The sequence below is a fragment of the Staurois parvus genome, unplaced genomic scaffold (assembly GCF_062004578.1).
Source record: "Staurois parvus isolate SC_StPar_1 unplaced genomic scaffold, SC_StPar_1.0 ptg000021l, whole genome shotgun sequence".
NCBI classification, from domain to species: Eukaryota; Metazoa; Chordata; class Amphibia; order Anura; family Ranidae; genus Staurois; species Staurois parvus.
In genome coordinates this window covers 11,262,098-11,277,566 of record NW_028317817.1, presented here as the reverse complement: position 1 = coordinate 11,277,566, position 15,469 = coordinate 11,262,098, and the positions used below count along the sequence as shown (strand labels likewise).

The 15,469-nt window shown below is 40.7% G+C and overlaps 1 protein-coding gene across 5 annotated transcripts in view; it reads left to right on the top strand.

The window, feature by feature from the left end:
- RARB (retinoic acid receptor beta) overlaps positions 1–15,469 on the top strand; it is a 960,987-nt gene that overhangs the window by 114,066 nt on the left and 831,452 nt on the right. For 4 of the 5 annotated variants that reach the window (XM_089690941.1, XM_089690911.1, XM_089690935.1 and 1 more), the window contains exon 2: positions 6,289–6,363. The exons of the other annotated variant lie outside the window; for it this stretch is intronic. The gene's annotated coding sequence lies outside the window, so the exon portion shown is untranslated. The remainder of the gene's footprint in view (positions 1–6,288; positions 6,364–15,469) is intronic. 5 annotated transcript variants of the gene reach the window in all.

The window sequence follows — 15,469 nt, the reverse complement described above, 5'->3', positions numbered from 1 at the left end:
GCTGCAGAGTTCGGCAGGCAAGTGGCTGGCTGAAGCAGAGTTCTCTTAGGAAGCAGTTGCTGGAAGTACAGCTGTCATGCTTCAGGCTGGCAGCAGCAGCTTCTGGGTGTAGTAAGATAGCTACAGCTCCAATCAGCACCTCTCTCAGCTGGGTGATGATGGCAGGAAGTGGAGGGGGGCATGACAACATGTTTCCAGGTATCAGGATCGTTCCTTTGGTTTGGAGCTTCTATGTGCACTGTGATGCATAGCAACGCATTTACATGCATTTGCGTGTGTTTTTGCACGTTTTGGTGTATGCTGCACTTTTTTTCACTGCACTGCACTGCAATGTTGTAAACTATGCCTATAAGATAGCCTGGATTTTGAACTGTCTATGCAGTCGGAGTTCAGTCAAAAATGAACCCAAATGTACCTGATGTGAATGGGCCCTTAGAGTTACAGGAAGGGTTAGTGTTAAGATTAAAGGGTAAGGGTAAGTGTTACAGGAAGGGTTAGTGTTAAGGTTAAAGGGTAAGGGTAAGTGTTACAGGAAGGGTTAGTGTTAAGGTTAAAGGGTAAGTGTTACAGGAGGGTTAGTGTTAAGGTTAAAGGGTAAGTGTTACAGGGAGGGTTAGTTTTAGGGTTACAGAGAGGGTTAGTGTTAGATTTACAGGGCGGTGAAGTGTTCATACAGGCAGTTAAGGATCATACAGGAAAGCCTATTTTCTGATTTGTATTTTTTTTTCCTTCTTAACCTCTTCACGCCAGCTGAAAGCAAATGTGCGGCCTCCTGGCATCTGGGCCTAGATGCCGAGCGGCCGCACATTTGCGTTCTATTAAAAAAGAACATATGTGCTGAGAGCGCGCGCCCTGCGCGCTCCCAGCACACATGTCCGGTACTCACGGAAAGGTCCCAATCTCCTCTTTCGATCGGGACCTGATCATGTGACCACCATGATGACGTGTCACAGTGGTCACATGACTCTAAACCCCGGCCCACCTCCCGGCTTCTGAAACCCTTAAAGGGCCGGGAGGCGTCAGCGCCAAGGGGTTAAAGTGTATATAAACTCCAACAATAGACTTCTCCAATTTGCTCCTCTTTAGTCTGTTAAATATGCCATTGAAAGCGTTTTAGTACATCTGTTCAACAAGAACAAAAAAATCTGGTCATCCAGGCAGAAATGTTGTGTGCTGATAACTTCCTGTACTCACAGAGCCTCTGGACTGTTATCAGTTAACATTGGTCCCTGCTATCTCCCTGAACCTCCCCCTGTTGTGGAGAAGAGAGGGAGGTATTATCTAGTCCTAGGGCGACAATACTGCTAAGTATGATTGTCACTCTAGGAGAGGAGTATGGCAGGATCACCAGGCCACCACTCTCTAATAGATGGTAATCGACAATGCTATCAGTTTTTGTTCTTGGCTTTAGGTACCATTTAACTCAAGCTTGTTTTGGTTAAAGTAGGCTTCCATTTGCATAGCAAGTAATTCATGCTAGTGGATGCTATCATGCTGCACTCATCAGATCATGAATTATACATATATAGTACTTAGCTTACTGAAGGGATCTTGTAATCCGTTAATATTAACATAACAGATCATATTTATTGTAAACCTGTAAACCATATTTGCTCAAATTTAAATGTGTGTAGTAGGTGTAGGGGTTCAAATCTGCACACAGTTTCGTCATCCAGCTGCTTCCTATGAAACATCTCTAATTTAAATAGCAGAGGAGATAATTGTACTTTGTGAATTGTGTTTGCTGTCTTTCAACATGAAGCAATGCGTATTAATCTCCCTCTGGCCACAGCTTTATGTGCTCTCCATAAAGTGCTGAGAGAGACATCTTGCGAGAGATTAATATCAAAAGCAAATCCTGTCTTTCCTTCCCAGAAGTTTAACTGTTTGTGGAATATGTCAAGATAGATCCTTTAAGAGGAAAATGTGATTAAAGCAAATATGACGCACTAAGGCAAACACACCACATGCTGTGGAAGGTTTAAATATGGCAGAACAAAAGTATCTGAGTTACCATGGTACCAAAGGACGTAGCTTCTACTTTATAAATTCTTCTTGAAAGATGACATCTAAAGTCTAATGGGTATCTCTGACTATCATAGATGCTTTTCTTTCTGCCAGATTTTATAATTTAATTGGACCCTCCGTGACAAATATGGAAGTCCTCTTTACTTCTCCAGTTCTCCACCACTTAAATAGCCCATTAAAATAATGACCATGCAAATAAAAAACAACTTACCTTGGTCCTTCTTCTCACACTTTTGGGAGGTTCTGTGACTTCACCTTGGCTCCAGGGTGTACTGGATACTTAAAATCCCATGAGTGTGTACATCAGCCCATTGCAGGGAAGCATGTTTGAGGAATTTCAAGATTGTAATTCATCAAGCGGAGTAATAGTGTTACCCATGCTTTGTGATAGCATTGAAACTTTTTTCATAAGCTTTGTTTTTCAACTTCTTTAAAGTCATTTGTATTTGGAGAGTGAGGGCTGCAAATAAAATGGTCAGTTTTTCATAGAATGTCTTTCATAGAAGAATGGACTTTCATAGAAGGGCCACTTTAAGTACAGCTGTTGCTTTTATGTCCCTTATTGTCACTATTATTTACAGGACTTTCCCAAATATGAAAACGTGAACATTTTGTTTTAGGAGGTACCCTTTAGGGTTACATGGGACAAGGTTCTCATCTTGCCCTATAGGTGATTCCTATCATTATTATTGACTCTAAGGAAGCATTAATGGAATACAGAATCTAAAAGCTTGTGTGCTTTTTTAAGGGGCTTATATATGAAAAGTACCAGGTAAAACAATTATTTTTGCCCATGAATACCTCTTCCAACTGTCATTTTTTTATGAAGAGTTAGAAATGAAACATGGATTATAAATGGTTGCTATAGGCAAAAAGAGATGTTGTTAGCATACTTTTCATACATAAGCCCCTTAGTTTCAATGATGGTGGGAATAGCTAGGATTACAAATTTGCAGAACTTCAAGCGTATCTAAACCCAAAAGAGAGAGGGTGGATCTCCATAACTGCATCAGGCAGAAGTAAGCTAGAACAACCTCAATTTGTCAGCTGCCCTAGTGGAATTAAAGAGGTTGTAGGGTTAAACATTTTTTTTACTAAAATAAAAAAGATGTTATATTCACATTCTCTGTGCAAGTGTATTGCATAGAGCAGCTTCAAATTTCTTCTGGGGCCTCTGCCGGCACTCTTGGCGCCTTCTCTTCTCTGTGTTCAACCATGGGAAGCCACTTCCTATGGTGGCACACATGAGGGCTTGCTCCTGAGCCAGGCTGTGTGCATCCATCCTCAGCCCTGCTCTTTGTTTTCTGCTCACTGGATTTGACTGACAGCATCAGGAGCCAATGGCTCCCATTGCTCTCAGCCAAGCTTGTGAGAGAGGGGCCGGAAGACCTGTAGACACACACAGATTTGGATTGATAAAGAACTCAGGTGGTTGGGGAGGCACTGAAAGTTTTTTTTTGCCTTAATGCATAGAATGTATTAAGGTAAAACCTATTTGCCTTTAGAACCACTATAAGGCCTCATGTACACAGGAACTCCCCTAGACATTTAGCTCTCCTGGCAGCTGAAAAACACTAAACGTGGCAAAAAGCATGTAAACACGGTACCGCGTTTAGCCGCGTCTAGCGCTTGGATGTTTATTCATTTGACTGGCCAGAGTATTTTCCATTGGCATGAATAAACGCCCAAGCGGTAAACGTGGCTAGCGTTAGATGCATTTACACTAGTTACTGCCACGTTTAGGCCTCATGTACACTGCTTCTCCTAAAAGTGAGTTTAGGAGCTTTTGGCATTTTTTTGCCAAGGCTCTTGAACTCAGCTCAATAAAAGCCTATATGTCCATGTACACATAGGCTTTTACCAGAGTTTAGGAGCAGCAGAATTTAGGGGCAGTTAAACGTTCCTCTTCTGAACTCAGGAGAGGAACATTTTGCCCCAAAACCACTAAACATGGCAAAAACTAGGCTAAATGCGGCTAAACGCTAGCTGCGTTTAGCGCTTGGGTGTTTATCCATGTCAGCGAAAAATACTCTGGCCAATCAAATGAATAAACATTCAAGCGCTAAACGTAGGTAAAAGCGGTACATGTGTTTTTGCTGCGTTTAGCGGTTTTCTGCTGCCAGGACAATTTTAACAACTAGGTGAGTTCCTGTGTACATGAGGCCTTAGCGATTTTTCTCCAAAACTTTCCTCTTCTGAATGTGATTCTTCTGTGTTCAAGAGAGGAACATTTAACTGCCCCTAAACTCTGCTGCTCCTTAAACTCTGGTAAGAGTCTATGTGTACATGGACACATAGGAGTTGATTTACTAAAACTAGAAAGTGCAAAATCTGGTGTGGTTCTGCATACTGTAGAAACCAATCAGTTTCCAGGTTTTATTGTCAAAGCTTAATAGAACGAGCTGAAGTTAGAAGCTGATTGGCTATCATGCACATATGCACCAGATTTTGCCATTTCCAGTTTTAGTAAATCAACCCCACAGGCTTTTATTGAGTTGAGTTCAGGGCTTTGGCAAAAAAAACACCAAAAGCTCCTAAACTCACGTTAAGGAGCAGCGGTGTACATGAGGACTAAGGCAACATGGTGTTTCTCTGATTTTTCAGCATAGAAAGGCATTTTTTTCATTAAGAGTTGTAAAGCCATGAATTGCTTTACTGCATGAGATAAAAACTTCAAAAACAATAATGGAACATAAAACAAATATTTTCTTGTATATGATAATATTGTGCATTTTAATAACTAAAGGCTAAGAGACCAAGGAACTCAACTGGCTGCCCATGGGGGGCAGATTTTTTTTTCAAAGCAAAATTAGCAAAAGTTATATAAAGGGGGTTTGTTTCACTTTACTCTGGAGGAGAGCTGCAGATTGTGAGGATAAATTTGATGAAAGTCAAATGTAAAAAGCATTTATACTCAAACTTTTTTGGATAGAGAAATAAAGGGTTTGTACCTGTGTCAGGTTCTTATTGCTGTTTGGACCATTTACCTTCCATGTTTGTCCTGATTTTACCAGTGTACAGTTGTCACTGGAACCAGGGACAATTGTGTCTCCAGGAAAGAAGTAAATGTTCCCAATTGGCCATACATGGCAATGCAAAAAAATAAAATTGGGTTGTTAACCAATCACTTTTGGTTGTCTCAAGCTCCCAAATGTTAACCAATCACTCTTCATCAAACTATCAATCTCTGCTCTGTAAATACAAATTACATAGTTTACATTGTATCTATATAAGTTGGTTCATTAAGGTTCTGGTTTGAGGTCAGCATTCTCTTTAAGCGGTTGGCATTTGACTTTGCAAAAAGTATGCACTGGGTTTATTTTGATGGAAACTAGTTATATGGAGTTTACAAACTATGTGTGAGTTTGTTTTTGGCACTTCAGTTTCTTTTTACAATCTAGAAACATATAATCAATAAAACAGCTTTGAAGTTTGGTAAGAAAAAGTTTATCTGTATCATTACGGTAGAGAGACATCAGATTGTAGAATGCTTTGAGGGGAGGTAACAATGTGAATGGATCAATATTTTCTGCAAAGCACCAAGAAATTTGTTGGCACTATAAAATTAACGTAAAATTATCCTTAGCAGTCACTATGAAATGTATACTTTTTCAACTATCAATAATCAGACAAAACAGCCTGTGTGCGCATCTACCAACATATAATGCTGCTACGAAGCCACACCTCTGGGTTTAGAAATTTCTGCTGAAACCAGCAAATCCATTTTATTTACCTAAAAGTGTGTTTCTTGTAATTCTCTGCAACCTAAACTCAGAAAGCACCCCACAGGGTCATTGAGAATGTACTGCTTGTTTTTTATGTCTACTCCCCTTACTGTACCATCAGTCATGTTCTCAGGTCTATATGTAAAAGAAAGCAAGAAATCTGCAGTTGGTTTAGTTGGCAATAGCTCTTTTACATCCCAATTAGCAGACTACAGACACAAAAGTGGAGGTTAATGTTGTATGAGGACACAGACAACAATAGGAAAACAAGTTTTCTCAAAGAAGGGGTTTTGCTGTTGTGTTTACTGCTGGAGAGATTTGTTACTGGAATAGAAAGTGAGGGGGAATGCTATTTAATGGGTACAGAGACATCAATAAAAGTTTGAAAGCCTCTACCTGATTGTTGGAGTTTCACTTCACGTCAGCTAAAGCAGATATTTTATCAAGTGCACAAACTGTTGGTGATATATACAGTAAATCCCGTATAATAATAATAATAATATTAATCTATTTTTTTTTTTTTGCATACAAAAAGCTTCATATTTTGTGGAAGAGGTTGTTATGGTTGCTCCTGATCAAGAAAAGGTTGAGACTGGGCATCTAAGATAAGGTATTCCAATTATCTTTGTCATATACTGTATCTGTGTGTTATATATTTACATTTTAGGATGATTCTACTTTGAACGTGACCTACTTTCAGGTTCTACTTTTTGACTATTTTGTATTTGAATCGATAATGTCTCTTAAACCATACAGAAAGTCAAGGAGGTTTCATATGTTACTTGGCTTGCTGAACCTTGGACACAAGGATCAAGACAAAATTACATACTGTATATTTGCTTTTCATCTAAATAAAATTTCTTGAAAAGGTACTTAGACACAGATATTGGGTAGTGAAATTGGAAATTATTCAGAAAATTAAGTCCTGCTAGATCATTTCAGGCTGGCCCCTTTTGCAGGTATAGCTATGTAAAACATTGAAAAAAGTGACTATTCTGTTTACAGTCCAGTAAAATACTGTCTCACTTTGTTCTGCACATGCTCAGTTGCTCTCTATTTTTAGGCACTGTGCCAAATTTGTAGAAGCCAATCTGCTAACGGCCTAAAGGTTTAATGCTGTTCATCTAGATTGTAAGCTCTAACGAGCAGGGCCTTCTGTTTCCTTTTGTACCAAATTGTATTGTAACTGTAATGTCTACCTTCATTTTGTAAAGCGCTGCGCAAACTGTTGGCGCTATATAAATCCTGTATAATAATAATGGCAGCCTCCAGCAACAAGAAACAGGAACAATTCTGGAGGCAATTTACAGCACTCGCTAATATTGGTAGCATAATTATTAATGTGGAATGTTTGTTCCTTGCTAAAGAACATTCTTTTTTAGCAAGTTGTTATGGGTAAATGTGCACTTTAAATATATCCAGGGCATGTGTAAAAACTTTTCTAGATCAGACAGTCTCACAGTGGGGGTGTGCATGAGAGAGTGATATACATAAGCGAATGGACTCCAGCTTCAAAAGTGGACAGATGCTGCAGTTCGAGTTCATACTAAGATTGCCCGAAGCTGATGCTTAACCTAGTGTTTCTCTATATTGCATTGGGCGCCAGGGAGCAGTTTCCAAGAGCTGGGAAAGCAAGCCAGACACTGTTTTTCAGCAAGTACAGGGTCTAAAAGTTCATATGCACAAAGGACTTTTTTCTTCACATGACATATAAAAAAGTTTATTTTAACATGCTAGTGAATGCAGCTCTATCCTTGGAATATTTTAATTGCTTTTAAGCAATGAGAAAATCAGACAAAAAAAATGCATTTGGAGCGATCTGTTAATCTATTGGTTAGTACACAGCTTTCGAGAGCTGATCACAACAGGGACAAGCAGGAAAATTTTTCTTGTAAAATAACAGAATGAATGAGTATAGTGATCGTACGAAAAAAACGAGTGACCAAGACCGCGCATGCTTGGAAATGAAAGAATATATTACAATACAATACAATATATTACATCACTTCCAAAGTTGTATTATGTCTTATGAGAATTTTTGTAACTTTAGTAACCTGTTTGTTTTCACAATGAGACTAGCATGCAAAAAAAAAATCATTCATCCGATATTCTCATCATGTATACTAGGCATTAATGTAGATCAGGGGTCAGGCAGTGTCACCTCACGCATGATTTAAACCTCTAATTGCAATACTGCCGTCACAATCGTGTGTATTGCAGGCAATCATGGGTTTAAATCAGGTGTTGAGAAGGCAACATATCACACCTCCTCACCACCTGTCAAACACAGAAGAGCAGTAGTGTCTGCTGCACCTGTGAATGAGCCCTTAACTGCATCCGGCAGCGGCACTCTTAGGGCTCGGTTACATGTAAATTTGCAGGGTGGTAAAACGCTATGGTTGAGTCATGGTTTTACTGCCCCATATCCTACCCCCTTTAGCTGCTGAGGCAGCAGCCAAAGGTATACACATGCCTCTGCAGGAATTACACCCCCTGTTGCTTTTGGTAAGTGCTACCGCTTGTCAGTCGAGACCCATTCAAGTAAATGGGGCCACTCTGCAAGTGCCTCGCAACTGCATGCTTCTGCGGGGTCCAAGGGGTTAAAACAGGTGGTGAGAAAGCAACACAACGCTGCCTGTTTAACCCCTTGTTTGCTGTACTGCACACAGTTGCAGGGCACTTGTAGATTGGCCTCATTCACTTGAATGGGCCATGTTTGGCAGGTGCAATACCTACCAAACATGACAGGGCATAGGAATCAGCACTACAGAGGAGACATCAACTTATGCGGCTCTTGTTCCCTACTACAGCTCCAACTTTACAAGTAGTCCCTCTGCACTGCACTTTGATGCCCTGGGATGGCAGGTCATCAAGCCCTGACTGTGATCTACCAGTCATCTGGCCAAGAAATACTGGTGGATCACGATCTACTGGTTGCTGACCCTCAATGTAGATAGACTCAGCATTCTATAGACAGCATTCTGTAGACACAGGTCTGTTCCCATAGGGCAAAAAGCAGATCCCGATTAATCCCCATTGGGCAATACTCCTAGAGCGAAGCAACTATTATTATTATACTGGATTTATATAGTGTTGACAGTTTGTCCAGCACTTTACATTATAAAGGAGGACGGTACAGTTACAATGCAAATCAAAACGAGGGTTAGGAGGGCTCTGCTCTTGAGAGAAGGCAATCTAATAGGAATCTAATAGCAATTTACTTAATACCCAATACATTTTATATTTTCTAAGTTCCAAACAGATATAAAAATGCTATTTAATCAATGCATGTGTGAGATGGGGAAACAGCTCTCATTGTTTGAACACTGTGTGCAGTAAATTATTGTGTGGAGTAAATTAATGTTTTGACTGACATTCTGCGGTTTAGCCACAAGATGTCACTGTTTTTCTAACACAGGCTCAGACTGCATAGATATTTGTATATTCATGAAGAGGTGGGGTTTTCACACACAGTTGGGGTTTTAGTGAACAGGAAGAGGAGACTGCAGCCATGTTTGTGGACGATGCTGAATGAGAGGGCCGTGTGAGCTGAGAATCCGATGACATCCGATGTGGGAGCTTCCCTCTGTGGCCAGAACTGAAGCTGGGTGAAGTTGATCCTGTCCAAGACCCTGATCCTGTTCAGAGAAAGGAAGATTGCTGCCAGTAATGCTGATGAGAGCAGAGGAACAACGCAGCATACACTGCAAGATCGCAAGCTTGTTGGAGAGACGGTTGTTCTGTTCAGAGTCACCAGCAGAGGCAAAGCAGACCCGGGTCGGTAAGATCGTGCACGCACCTCATTTCAATGTTGGAGCCTTGAGACTGAGGCCAGTCCTATAGTTAGTTAGTTAGGGTCTCTGTTTGTGTCCGGCCACAAGTTTTGTTACTGATTATTGGAAGGACTCCACAACTTAAAGTGACATTTCACATTGGAGAGCTGATAAAATCCTACAAACTCAAGCCAGACTGGCGTTTTGCTCAGAAGGAATACTCAGGCACGTGCTACAGGACCAGTTATGGGAGAGGGAATACTGTAGATTTGTGTAAGATTGTAAGCTGTTGTGCTGCACCGCAGGCTAGCCATACCATACACCCATACACTGATTCCTGCTCTGTTAGGGTAATAACAGGTAAGGTGTGGCAGCTTATTTGTGCCCGCCAGTAGATAAATTACTTCACTTTCTACCTTTATCCATCAAGAGGTGCCGTGCTGTACAGCACAAGGGTCTCAGCCTTTGGGCTGGCTGTATGTAAATTTATTATATGTTCTCAGCATTTGTGGTTGTGTTTATTTGTCACATCTAAGTAAAATTCTGTTGTGGCAAAAGCTGGTGTTGGGGTTGCTTTCCTCGTTTGTGACTTCACTGTATCCTGGGGAGCCCACCCCGGTACACGGCTTACACATGTAATCATTTAAAATAGTTAAATATATTTTAGCAACTTCGCAACTAAATCTGTCTTGCTGTCAGCCTCCTGAAATCTACTGTGCGGAAGCATGTAGACTGGAGAATGGGGGGGTTGGACGTCTTAGCCAAGCAGGACCCTGCTATATTGCAAAGGATTGCGCTTGCTTCTCCTACACCATCCAATCATAGAAAAGGGTGGATCCTGGACCAATGCAGTGCAATCTACAAAGCGGTTACAGACCAGGCTATGCTTTTGGGCAGGGGGCCTGGATCAGGAACCTGACTGCATATAATTTTATAAGCAATTCCCATGTAACGATTTCAGTTTGCCCGAAGTTCACAAATTCTCCACACTAATAATATGTTCTTTCTTTCCCTGCACGGTTCATTTTTTTTCAGCAATAAAATATTGTCTTTACAGCAAAGACAAAGCTACAGACTTTCTCCTTGCATTTATCTTTACGCTCATATTAAATCACAGCAACTTGAAGCAATCTCACTGCCGCTTGAGTGCAATTATTTTCTGAGGTGATCTATTTCTATCTGAAAGTGAAAAGTTTTCCTTTTTATTAGCAAGTGTTTAAGATGCTTTGCCCAGTGCACCTCGGATATTCAGGTGAAAATCTTAGCGCATAAAGTTCGGAATGGTGAAATAATATCCTGGAATTCACATAATTATTACCCTGATAGCTTATGCAGGTTTTCTCATCCCTGCCTGGGATGCCTCCCAGGTATTGATTGCGAATGATGAATGCAGCTTGCTATTAATTACACCGCCAACTCTAGAAAGCAGTTCAGATCCTGTGGTTCCTCACCACTTTCCTTTGATGAATTGCCAAAGGGGACCTCAGCACACGAGTTTTAACTGATAATACTTTGCATTTTGGAGCATGAGAGGCATGCAAATTGCCATCTAAATATTCAATGCACTGCTATCATTTATTTCTTTATTAATTTTTATCTTTCCCACATAAATGGAGTGGATTCCCCCTGAACAGTAAATGGCGTCCAGGTTTAGAATATGCTGTGTATTCAACAGTATGTCAGTTTAAAGACCGGGGATCACCTATTTCATATTGGCTAACTGTGACACATTTGCTGTGCATAGCTCATTTTCTAAATCCTATTTAATTCCCATTCTTCATCACTTTGCTGTGGTTGCTATGAGTGGTCTGTACGTGCCGTAAAATAGCTCCCTTGTATTCAAACAACATTGCTCCAAGGAGCCTTCTAATCTGAGTATACTGGTTAGTTATAACAAGTACAACTCACAGAACCCTCTGGAGGGAAGAAGTGGGTGCTTGGGAACCTCAAGCCATCTTCTGTGTCGGTCATGTAATAAATTAAAATGATACAGCCAGGGGTATGTTTTAAATTAACTACACGAGCATAGGATGCATATGTAAATTTGGGGGAATTTAGAGGTGGAATATTTTTTTAAAGCGCTCTTCAAGTAAAAGTGTTATTAGACCCAGTAGATAAATTTCAAGCAAACAAAGCAACACTTGAACATTATTATATAAATCTTTCCAGTGTCCGTGAAATATTCCAAAAATACACAAAATCCCCAAAAACAAAGCCCAAAGAATTTTTTCAACCAAATTCTGAGGAAGTGACGAAACGTGTGATGAAACGTGTTGAACGTTGCACAAGAAACTGGAAGTGGCTGAGCGGCCATCTTTAGTGAGGTTTTACCACATTTGCCGTTCCAGGAAGCTGCTTGAGGTGGAGTTATGGGAATACATGTTATTTTATGGTTTTTAAATGTAAGCACATTTATTGAAGTCTGCATCTTTTTATAACTGAACATACTACACCAGGGCTTGAAAAAGCCGCTCTCCCGCTCGCAAATGCGAGGAGAAATTCTCTAGCGGCGAGCATAGATGATGGAGCGGCTGCGCTCCAACCCTCATTGTGAAGCCGAGTTCCGGTTTCCAACTTCCGGTTTCCGGCTTCTTCGGCACCGCCGCTAAGGTGACAGGTGCAGGAGAGGTCCACTCTCCTCTGCTGAGAGGACACACCCTCTCCACCGCTGCAGGGGACTCGAGGAGTAAGTACTGTATACATGTCATATCACTATAATGGAGTACAGGGGAGCTGGGATATACATTACTGTATACATGTCATATCACTATAATGGAGTACAGGGGAGCTGGGATATATATACTATATACATGTCATATCACTATAATGGAGTACAGGGGAGCTGGGATATACATTACTGTATACATGTCATATCACTATAATGGAGTACAGGGGAGCTGGGATATACATTACTGTATACATGTCATATCACTATAATGGAGTACAGGGGAGCTGGGATATACATTACTGTATACATGTCATATCACTATAATGGAGTATAGGGGAGGTGGGATATATATTACTTTATACAGTTTCATATTTTAGACTCTTTATTCTAAAGAAAAATGTAATTCCATAAGCTTTAAGGGGGCGTGGTTGGGGGCGGGGTTAGGGAACAGGACCTGGGCAAGGTTTGGTGGGGCAACTGGTGGAGAGTAAGGTTTGTGCCTGGCTAGTAGGTCTAGACTCGAAATTTTAAGCCCTGTACTACACTATATGGCTGTTATTTTGTCTATCTATGAGTAACATGGAGTATACGAAGCAGGGGCAGACTGACAACTCATGGGGCCCCCGGGCAATAGGGGATCATGGGGCCCCTGTGTCCTTGCCCACACTCAAAGCACACCTAAAAAAGCCTATAAAGAGGTACCAGGGGCATTTCATTGGGCCCCCTACTGACCCCGGGCCCTCGGCAATTTATGGAATCACGCAGTGAATTTATATCAGAATTTGGATTAAAAAATTCTTTGGACTTTGTTTTTGGGGATTTTGTGTATTTTTGGAATATTTCACGTACACTGGAAAGGTTTTATATTAATTTTGGACTTTCAAGGGTGAAAGTGGGACTTTTTGAGTGTCATTACACAGGGAGTTTATTTTATTAATTTTGTATTATATAGAGTGAATAATTTTTGGATACTAATTTAAAATTCACACACTTGAACATTGAATCCATATTGAATATGGATTTTGTAATTCATGTTGATATCAAATATTTCCATCTTTAACAGGAAACTTTCCTTGTTTTTCCTGACTGCACTTGCATTGTGCAGTGGATTCTCTCCCTAGGCGCGTCTGTAAGTAGCCACCGCAGTATGCATACTCCCTACCACCTGAGCACTACAGAGCTACATACAGCAGCTTAGAGCACCCACATGCATAGGCAACACAGAACAGCTGGTGAAAAGGAGAGAGTATGATCCGCCAATCTTCTATGATTGGTATCTCAGAGCGTCATCAAGTTTTGCTAATGAATAATTCTTGCCTACATGTGCATTTTAAAGGAGAAGTTCACCTTTTTACAAAAAATAATAAATGCATTTTTTTTTGCAGGTCTCCTGCAGACCTGTCAGTATATCTGCTTGCCCATACGGGATTTACAGGTAAGAAGATATACTGACAGGAAGAATCAATGAACTTCCACAGGGCTCCACAGCACCGTGGTAGTCCATTGAGAACTACAAGCCGGTAGCCCCAAAGGTTGTTGGGACTTGTAGTTCATTCATTCACCGTGAATGAATGATGCGGCCGGATGGGCGAAGCCTGCCTTTTTTTCAACCAGTTCCACACCACCCTATAGCAGAAATACTGCTACAGGGCGTCACGGGTGCACAAAATCATGGCTGTCATTCGTGGCCTCGGCTGTCAATCACTGGATCCCGGCCAGTGATTACTTGTCGGCACCCGGTGATCGTCGAGTATCTTTGACGGGGGAGAGACCTGTGTATAAACAACACAGATCTCTCCCCTGTCAGCTCTTGCACACTGCTTTGTATGGCTCTGCATAGAAGAGCCATACAAAGCAGTGTGCTTACAGTGAAGCACACACACAGCCAACATAGTGAAACAACACACAGTTATCCCGTTGATCGCCCCAGATGTTAACCTCTTCCTGCCCAGTGCCATTAGTACAGTGTCAGTGTTTTTTATTAGCACTGATTATTATTATTTTATTATTATTATACAGTATTTATATAGCGCCAAAGGGTTTGCTCAGCGCTGTACAATAGCAAGGGGGACAGAACATGAGACAAGACAGAAACAATACAATACACGAGGGGTACTGATCACTGTATTGGTGTCACTGGGGAAGTTATTAACACCAAATCAGTTCCCCTCAGTATCAGAATGCCCGCTATAAGTCGCTGATCACCACCATTACTAGTGAAAAAAAATTCCAGTATCTATACGCTGTAACTTTCACGTAAACCAATTAATTTACACGTATTGGGATTTTTTTTAGCAAAGACATGTAGCAGAATACATTTTGGCCTAAATTTATGATGAAATTTGATTTTTTAAATTTTTTCACTGGACATGTTTAACCTCCTTAGCGGTTTTCCTGAGTGTAGCTCGGGGTAAAATTTGAGTACCAAGAGCGGTAACCCCGAGCTACACTCAGGAAAACCGCTAAGGAGTTGCTCAGGGATTCCCTGCAGCACTTACCTTGTCCTTCGCTCCTGCGATGTGTCCCCTGCAGCGTCCCCGGCCATCTCCTCCGGCCAATGCCAGCATCTAGCTTCCGTGTTCCAGTCCCTGTGACGTTGGGACGTACGGGCGCCGGAACCGGCGGGAAATTTGACATTTTCAAAAAATGTCATTTTTGCTGTCATTGCTGTTTGAATGCATTTCACATATATTTTGTCCCTACTGCTTTGTCCTGTGCCCTGCCTGCATTTTGACTGTTCTTTGTGCCTGGAAACTTAGAAAAGTCCATGGCGTCCAAAAAGCATCCCTTTATGTCAAAAGCGGTTTTAGAACAGCGATAGTAAATCAGAACTACTTAGAGAATTGAGTGATAATGATTCGTGGGGAAATTCGTCATCAGACACTGAAAACGATTTTGCGACTTTGCTCAGCGATGTGCGAATTTGTCTCTGTATTTCAAATTTCAGTGTTTTTGGTTTGATTATATTATTGAATTAAATTTATTATTATTATATTATTATTTTTTATGACTATTTATTAAATTATAATTTATGATTTCGTGTTTCAAGTTTTATCATATCCGGAATATTTACTAGACTCTTGTTCGTACAGATTTCAGTGAGTTATTCCTAAAAATTACAGGCCTACAATAAAAAAATACATATTTCCATGCAAAAAAATGGTACCGCTTTCAGCACAAAAAATCGGAAAGAATCATACCGCTGAGGAGGTTAATAGCAAAAAGTAAAAGATATAGTTTTTTTTCTCAAAATGTTCAGTATTCTTTTTTGTTTA